At 39.6% G+C, this 9,247-nt stretch overlaps 1 non-coding gene across 1 annotated transcript; it reads right to left on the reverse strand.

Annotated features, from left to right (window-relative positions):
* Positions 1-1,908: 1,908 nt before the first annotated feature.
* Positions 1,909-2,016, reverse strand: LOC130964992 (small nucleolar RNA R71). The gene has a single exon (XR_009081053.1). It is a non-coding gene; the product is annotated as a small nucleolar RNA R71 (small nucleolar RNA).
* Between the last annotated feature and the right edge of the window lie 7,231 nt (positions 2,017-9,247).

Below are 9,247 nucleotides of genomic sequence, written 5' to 3' on the forward strand. Positions count from 1 at the left end.
TGGTTAGTTGTGCGAAGTTGTGTTTATGCCATGGTATTCAGCACCAAGTCTTTGGGGCCATTACTAGGGATTATTTGAGTTGTGAAAAGAAGTGATCACAATTTCGCATACCAAGTTTTTGGCGCCGTTGCCGGGGATTGTTTCGAGTATAGACAACTGACGGTTCATCTTGTTGCTTAGATTAGGTATTTTTCAGAGTTCTTAAGAATGAATTCTAGTGTTTCAAGGTGATGTTCTTATCATCACCAAAGCTGATTGATTCTCATCAATTTAGCTCTTGAATGCAATGTCCTGCTGAAGCTTGGCTATCCATGTCTAATTCCTTTAGACTGAAGCTTTAGACTAACATTGCATGATTCCTGGAATTCTCATTAAGAATTTTGATGCCTTTATTTTCTTTTCCATTTAATTTTCGAAAAAAAACTAAAAAAAATTATAAAAATCATAAAAACCAAAAATATTTTATGTTTCTTGTCAAGTCTAATGTCTCATTTTAAGTTTGGTGTCTTGCATGCATTGTTTATTTGATCTTGGTTCTATTTTCAAGTCAATAGTACAGGGAACTGAAGTTTCAGAACATGCAGCAGAGGAATTACACAGAAAAAGCTGGGCGTTCAAAACGCCCAGTGAAGAAGGACAGACTGGCGTTTAAACGCCAGCCAGGGTGCCTGGTTGGGCGTTTAACGCCCAAAAAGGTAGAGCATTGGGCGTTAAACGCCAGAATGTGCACCATTCTGGGCGTTTAACGCCAGGATGGCACAAGAGGGAAGATTCTGTTTTTAATGCAAATTTTTTCAAGTTTTCAAAGTTTTTCAAAATCAAATCTTTTCCAAATCAAATCTTTTCAATCAAATCTTTTTCAAAATCAATTTCTTTCCTTTTTTCAAAGATACTTGCTAACAATTAATGATTTGATTGAACAATTCAAGTATGTGGCCTTTTCTGTTGAGAAAGGTTTAATGTTTGAATCATATCTTTTCTTGTTAGGCAAGTCATTAATTTTTAAAATCAAATCTTTTTAAAATTGTTTTCAAATCATATCTTTTCAATCATATCTTTTTGATTTATAATTTCAAAATCTTTTTTTCAAAAATCACTTGATTTCTTCTCCATTCTTAGTTTTCGAAAATCAATTCAAGTTTTTTAAAATGTTTTTAAAATCTTTTTAACTTAATCTCTTCCCCTCTTCTCACATCCTTCTATTTATGGAGTACCACTCCTCCTCAATGCACAATTCGAACTCTATCTCACTAAGTTCGAATTCTTCTACCTCTTCCTTCTATTTTTCTGTTCCTCTGACACCTCAAGGAATCTCTATACTGTGACATAGAGGATTCCATATTTTCTTGTTCTCTTCTCTTTCATATGAGCAGGAACAAAGACAAAGGCATTCTTGTTGAAGCTGACCCTGAACCTGAAAGGACCTTGAAGCGAAAGCTAAGAGAAGCTAAGGCACAACTCTCTGTAGAGGACCTAACAGAAATCTTCAAAGAAGAAGAACCCATGGCAGCCGAAAACAACAACAATGCCAACAATGCAAGGAAGGTGCTGGGTGACTTTACTGCACCTACTCCCGACTTCTATGGGAGAAGCATCTCTATCCCTGCCATTGGAGCAAACAACATTGAGCTTAAGCTTCAATTAGTTTCTCTAATGCAATAGAATTGCAAGTTCCATGGACTTCCATTGGAAGATCCTCGTCAGTTTTTAGCTGAATTCTTGCAAATCTGTGACACTGTCAAGACTAATGGGGTTGACCCTGAGGTCTACAAACTTATGCTATTCCCTTTTGCTGTAAGAGACAGAGCTAGAATATGGTTGGACTTATAACCTAAAGACAGCCTGAACTCTTGGGAAAAGCTAGTCAATGCCTTCTTGGCAAAGTTCTTTCCACCTCAAAAATTGAGTAAGCTTAGAGTGGAAGTCCAAACCTTCAGACAGAAGGAAGGTGAATCCCTCTATGAAGCTTGGGAAAGATACAAACAATTGATCAGAAAATGTCCTTCTGACATGCTTTCTGAATGGAGCATCATAGGTATTTTCTATGATGGTCTGTCTGAACTATCCAAGATGTCTTTGGATAGCTCTGCTGGAGGATCTCTTCATCTGAAGAAGATGCCTGCAGAAGCTCAAGAACTAATTGAAATGGTTGCAAATAACCAATTCTTGTACACTTCTGAAAGGAACCCTGTGAACAATGGGACAAATCAGAAGAAAGGAGTTCTTGAGATTGATACTCTGAATGCCATATTGGCTCAGAACAAGATATTGACTCAGCAAGTCAATTTGATTTCTCAAAGTTTGTCTGGAATGCAAAATGCACCAGGCAGTACTAAGGATGCTTCATCTGAAGAAGAAGCTTATGATCCTGAGAACCCTTCAATGGAAAAGGTGAATTACATGGGAGAACCCTATGGAAACACCTATAACTCTTCATGGAGAAATCATCCAAATTTCTCATGGAAGGATCAACAGAGACCTCAACAAGGTTTCAACAACAATAATGGTGGAAGAAACAGGTTTAGCAATGGCAAGCCTTTTCCATCATCTTCTCAGCAACAGACAGAGAATTCTAAGCATAGCCACTCTGACTTAGCAACCATGGTCTCTGATCTAATCAAAACCACTCAAAGTTTCATGACTGAAACAAGGTCCTCCATTAGGAATTTGGAGGCACAAGTGGGACAGCTGAGCAAGAAAATTACTGAACTCCCTCCTAGTACTCTTCCAAGCAATACAGAAGAAAATCTAAAAGGAGAGTGCAAGGCCATCAACATGGCCAAATTTGGAGAGGAGGAAGGGGCAGTGAACGCCACTGAGGAAGACCTCAATGGGCGTCCACTGGCCTCCAATGAGTTCCCTAATGAGGAACCATCAGAATCTGAGGCTCAAAATAAGACCATAGAGATTCCACTGGACTTCCTTCTGCCATTCATGAGCTCTGATGAGTATTCTTCCTCTGAAGAGGATGAGTATGTCACTGAAGAGCAAGTTGCTAAAAACCTTGGAGCAATCATGAAGCTAAATGACAACTTATTTGGTAATGAGACTTGGGAGAATGAACCTTCTTTGCTCACCAAAGAACTGGATGACTTGTCTAGGCAGAAATTACCTCAAAAGAGACAAGATCCTGGGAAGTTTTCAATACCTTGTACCATAGGCACCATGACCTTCAAGAAGGCTCTGTGTGACTTAGGGTCAAGTGTAAACCTCATGCCTCTCTCTGTAATGGAGAAGCTAGGGATCTTTGAGGTACAAGCTGCAAGAATCTCACTAGAGATGGCAGACAATTCAAGAAAACAAGCTTATGGACTTGTAGAGGATGTTTTGGTGAAGATTGAAGACCATTACATCCCTGCTGATTTCATAGTCCTAGAGACTGAGAAGTGCATGGATGAATCCATCATCCTTGGCAGACCCTTCCTAGCCACAGCAAAGGCTGTGATTGATGTTGACAGAGGTGAACTAATCATTCAAGTGAATGAAGAATCCTTTGTGTTTAAGGCTCAAGGATATCCCTCTGTCACCATGGAGAGAAAGCTTGAAGAGCTTCTCTCAAAACAGAGCCAAACAGAGCCCCCACAGTCAAACTCTAAGTTTGGTGTTGGGAGGCCACAACCAAACTCTAAGTTTGGTGTTGAACCCCCACAGTCAAACTCTAAGTTTGGTGTTGGGAGGTTCCAACATTGCTCTGAGTATCTGTGAGGCTCTATGAGAGCCCTTTGTCAAGCTACTGACATTAAAGAAGCGCTTGTTGGGAGGCAATCCAATGTTATATTTTATCTATTTTTCTTTGTTATTTTATGTTTTCTATAGGTTGATGATCATGAGAAGTCACAAAACAAAATGAAAAAGCAAAAACAGAATAAAAACAGGAAGAAAAATAGCACACCCTGGAGGAAGATCTTGCTGGCGTTTAAACGCCAATAAGGGTAGCAGTTGGGCGTTTAACGCCCAGTTTGGCACCATTCTGGGCGTTTAACGCCAGAATTGGCACAAAGTGCATTTTTGCACGCCACTTGGTGTAGGGATGACTTTTCCTTGACACCTCAGGATCTGTGGACCCCACAGGATCCCCACCTACCCCACCACCCTCTCTCTTCTTCACCCATTCACCAATCACCTCAACACCTCTTTCCCAAAAACCCCTCACCTATCAAATCTCACTATTCTCTTCATCACTCACATCCATCCTTCATAAAATCCCACATACCTCACCATTCAAATTCAAACCACTTACCCTCCCAAACCCACCCATAATGGCCGAACCCTACCCCTCTCTTCACCCCTATATAAACCCATCTTCACTCCTTCATTTTCACACACACTAAACATTACTTCTTCCCCTTTTGGCCGAACCACAAAGCCATCTCCCTCTCCTCTATTTCTTCTTCTTCTACTCTCTTCTTTCTTCTTTTGCTCGAGGACGAGCAAACCTTTTATGTTTGGTGTGGTAAAAGCATTGCTTTTTATTTTTTCATAACCATTTATGGCATCCAAGGCCGGAGAAACCTCTAGAAAGAGGAAAGGGAAGGCAAAAGCTTCCACCTCCGACTCATGGGAGATGGAGAGATTCATCTCAAGGGTGCATCAAGACCACTTCTATGAAGTTGTGGCTTTGAAGAAGGTGATCCCCGAGGTCCCTTTCAAACTCAAAAAGAGTGAATATCCAGAGATTCGACATGAGATTCGAAGAAGAGGTTGGGAAGTTCTTACCAACCCCATTCAACAAGTTGGAATCTTAATGGTTCAAGAGTTTTATACCAATGCATGGATCACCAAGAACCATGATCAAAGTGTGAACCCGGATCCAAAGAATTGGCTTACAATGGTTCGGGGGAAATACTTAGATTTTAGTCCGGAAAATGTAAGGTTGGCATTCAACTTGCCCATGATGCAAGAAGATGAACATCCTTACACTAGAAGGGTCAACTTTGATCAAAGGTTGGACCATGTCCTCATAGACATTTGTGAAGAGGGCGCCCAATGGAAGAGAGATTCAAGAGGGAAGCCGGTTCTATTGAGAAGGCATGACCTCAAGCCCGTGGCTAGAGGATGGTTGGAGTTTATCCAACGCTCAATCATTCCCACTAGCAGCCGGTCCGAAGTTACTCTAGACCGGGCCATCATGATTCATAGCATCATGATTGGAGAGGAAGTGGAAGTTCATAAGGGTGGAGCACCAAGAACATTCCATTCTCCTCCATGAAATTAGAGAAGATCAAAGAATCATGAGAGAGGAGCAACAAAGACAAGGAAGAGACATTGAGGAGCTCAAGCACTCTATAAGACCTTCAAGAGGAAGAACAAGCCGCCATCACTAAGGTGGACCCGTTCTTTAATCTCCTTGTTCTTTATTTTTTCTGTTTTTCGAAAATTATGCTTTACGTTTATCCATGTTTGTGCCTTATGATCATTAGTGTCTATGCTTTAAAGTTATGAATGTCCTATGAATCCATCACCTTTCTTGAAAAAAAAAGTTCTTAATTGAAAAAAAAAGAAAAGAATTGCATGGATTTCAGATTTTATAACAGATTAATTATTTTGATGTGGTGGCAATGCTTTTGTTTCTGAATGTATGCTTAAACAGTGCATATGTCTTTTGAATTTGTGGTTCATGAATGTTAAAGTTGTTGGCTCTTGAAAGAATGATGAAAAAGGAGACATGTTACTGAGGATCTGAAAAATCACAAAAATGATTCTTGAAGCAAGAAAAAGCAGTGAATACAAAAAAAAACAAAAAAAATAGAAGAGAAAAAGAAAAAGTAGGCAGAAAAAGCCAATAGCCCTTTAAACCAAAAGGCAAGGGTAGAAATAAAGTTGTGATCCAAGGCAAAAGAGTGTGCTTAAGAACCCTGGACACCTCTAATTGGGGACTCTAGCAAAGCTGAGTCACAATCTGAAAAGGTTCACCCAATTATGTGTCTGTGGCATGCATGTATCCGGTGGTAATACTGGAAGACAGAGTGCTTTGGGCCACGGCCAAGACTCATAAAGTAGTTGTGTTCAAGAATCATCATACTTAACTAGGAGAATCAATAATACTATCAGGATTCTGAGTTCCTAAAGAAGCCAATCATTCTGAATTTCAAAGGATAAAGTGAGATGCCAAAACTATTCAGAGGCAGAAAGCTAAAAGCCCCGCTCATCTAATTAATACTGATCTTCATAGATGTTTTTGGAGTTCATTGCATATTCTCTTCTTTTTATCTTATTTGATTTTCAGTTGCTTGGGGACAAGCAACAATTTAAGTTTGGTGTTGTGATGAGCGGATAATTTGTACGCTTTTTGGCATTGTTTTTAGTATGTTTTTAGTATACTTAGTTGAGTTTTTAGTATATTTTTATTAGTTTTTAGTTAAAATTCACTTTTCTGGACTTTACTATGAGTTTGTGTATTTTTCTGTGATTTCAGGTATTTTCTGGCTGAAATTGAGGGACCTGAGCAAAAATCTGATCCAGAGACTGAAAAGGACTGCAGATGCTGTTGGATTCTGACCTCCCTGAACTCGAAGTGGATTTTCTGGAGCTACAGAAGCCCAATTGGCGCGCTCTCAACGGCGTTGGAAAGTAGACATCCTGAGCTTTCCAGCAATATATGATAGTCCATACTTTGGCCTAGATTTGATGGCCCAAACTGGTGTTCAAAGTCACCTTCAGATTTCCCAGCGTTAAACGCCGGAACTGGCACCAAAGTGGGAGTTAAATGCCCAAACTGGCATAAAAGCTGGCGTTTAACTCCAAGAAGAGTCTCTACACGAAAATGCTTCAATGCTCAGCCCAAGCACACACCAAGTGGGCCCAGAAGTGGATTTTTATGTCATTTACTAATCTTTGTAATTCTTAAGCTACTAGTTCCCTATAAATAGGACCTTTTGCTATTGTATTTGTCGTCTTGGAATCTTGGTAGCTATCTTTAGTCTTATGCTATCTTAGATCATGGGGCTGGCCTCACGGCCATGCCTAGACCTTGTTCTTATGTATTTTCAACGGTGGAGTTTCTACACACCATAGATTAAGGTGTGGAGCTCTGCTGTACCTCGAGTATTAATGCAATTACTATTGTTCTTCTATTCAATTCAGCTTGTTCTTATTCCAAGATATCACTTGTTCTTCAACTTGATGAATGTGATGATCCGTGACACTCATCATCATTCTCACCTATGAACGTGTGACTGACAACCACCTCCGTTCTACCTTAGATTGAGTGAATATCTCTTGGATTCCTAATACACGACGCATGGTTGATCGCCTGACAACTGAGCGCTCGCCTGACAACCGAGCCAGCCATTCCGTGAGATCAGAGTCTTCGTGGTATAGGCTAGAATTGATGGCAGCATTCAAGAGAATCCGGAAGGTCTAAACCTTGTCTGTGGTATTCTGAGTAGGATTCAATGATTGAATGACTATGACGTGCTTCAAACTCACGATTGTGGGGCGTTAGTGACAGACGCAAAAGAATCACTGGATTCTATTCCGACATGATCGAGAACCGACAGCTGGATAGCCGTGCCGTGACAGGGTGCGTTGAACATTTCCACTGAGAGGATGGGAGGTAGCCACTGACAACGGTGAAACCCTTGCATAATGCTTGCCATGGAAAGGAGTAAGAAGGATTGGATGAAGACAGTAGGAAAGCAGAGAGACGGAAGGGACAAAGCATCTCCATTCGCTTATCTGAAATTCCCACCAATGAATTGCATAAGTATCTCTATCTTTATCTTTATGTTTTATTCATCATCTATACCCATTTGAGTCTGCCTGACTGAGATTTACAAGGTGACCATAGCTTGCTTCATACCAACAATCTCCGTGGGATCGACCCTTACTCGCGTAAGGTTTATTACTTGGACGACCCAGTGCACTTGCTGGTTAGTTGTGCGAAGTTGTGTTTATGCCATGGTATTGAGCACCAAGTCTTTGGGGCCATTACTAGGGATTATTTGAGTTGTGAAAAGAAGTGATCACAATTTCGCATACCAATTGCATTCTATGTTTGGTGTTGCCATGCAAAAATTTGATTTTTAATCTTCACTGGGTACTTGCAACATTCTAAATTGAGAGTGTCACACTAAGTTTGGTGTTGCCACTTATCTTTCATGCAAGGTACCAAGCACACCACTTATTAATGCAATCAAAATGTCTCTGTTTGTATCTCTTGTGCCTTTATTGTATCCTTAATTTTGCTTTCTTAAGCACATGCGTTACTCACATTTCATTTTGTAAGACACTCATGATCCATCATAGACCCCATCACCACTGTTTTAATTGTTGCTTGAGTATAAGCAATCATTCTAAATTTGGTGTGGGAAGGGGAAGAATAGAAGGAAAAGGACAACAAAAATGAAGATGAACTACAAGGTGGTAAAGTTCCTTTTTCCTCTTACTTATTTCCAGCACTTCAAATTGCATGATTGTCTTCTATTTATGCATGTGTGATTACTCCTTGTGAATAAGCATAATTTGATATTTGATTTGTAACATGTTGCTATGATATCATGATTATCATCTTGAATTTTACTTGCAACCAATATCTCTAAGAATGCAACAAGAAAATCATTCTTTTGAAAGGAAAATGTTGAAGAATTTTATAAATCTTGGGGCAAGCAAAAGATTAAGAGGAGTGGAGGTTCTGACTGTATGATTGAATATTGAGGTTGCATGTTTGTGAAAACTTGCATGGGAGCTCATAGACAGAAAATGAAGTTTAGAGAAGTATTATGGAATTTCTCAAACATCTATTGATCCAAGAAGCAGTAACAAAAAAAAAACAAAAGAAAAAGAAAAACAAAGAACAAGCCCAAGGCTCTGAGCATCAATTACTAGGAAGAAAATGAAAAAAACAAGAACTCAAAGAGTTATTGTCCGAGTTAAATGCTTGTGGTGGATTTGAATCAAAGAGAGAGGCTTGAGCAAGTAAATCCTAAGGGGTGCTTCAACACCTAATACCTTAGACCAACTGGTTTGGGAGTATTGATTGAAAGCTTATCTTAAAAAGCCGCTTTGATACATGACACCTAGAGTCGAGGCCAAATTCCCAAAAGAAAGAAAAATGCTAGAAAATAAGTGCTGCTTCAATGTGACAATCTATAAAGAGACTTCCATAATATCATTTGAATGAAAGTCCTAAGATCTAAGACTTCCAAAATGTAAGGACTAGTGAGCACTGAAATCCTTGCATAAGCATACAAATTAGAGTTTACCCCACTGCCACTTATTCACTTCACCCACAAAGGAATCATAAGCA

Source organism: Arachis stenosperma, chromosome 2, assembly GCF_014773155.1.
Source record: "Arachis stenosperma cultivar V10309 chromosome 2, arast.V10309.gnm1.PFL2, whole genome shotgun sequence".
In the NCBI taxonomy this organism is placed as follows: Eukaryota; Viridiplantae; Streptophyta; class Magnoliopsida; order Fabales; family Fabaceae; genus Arachis; species Arachis stenosperma.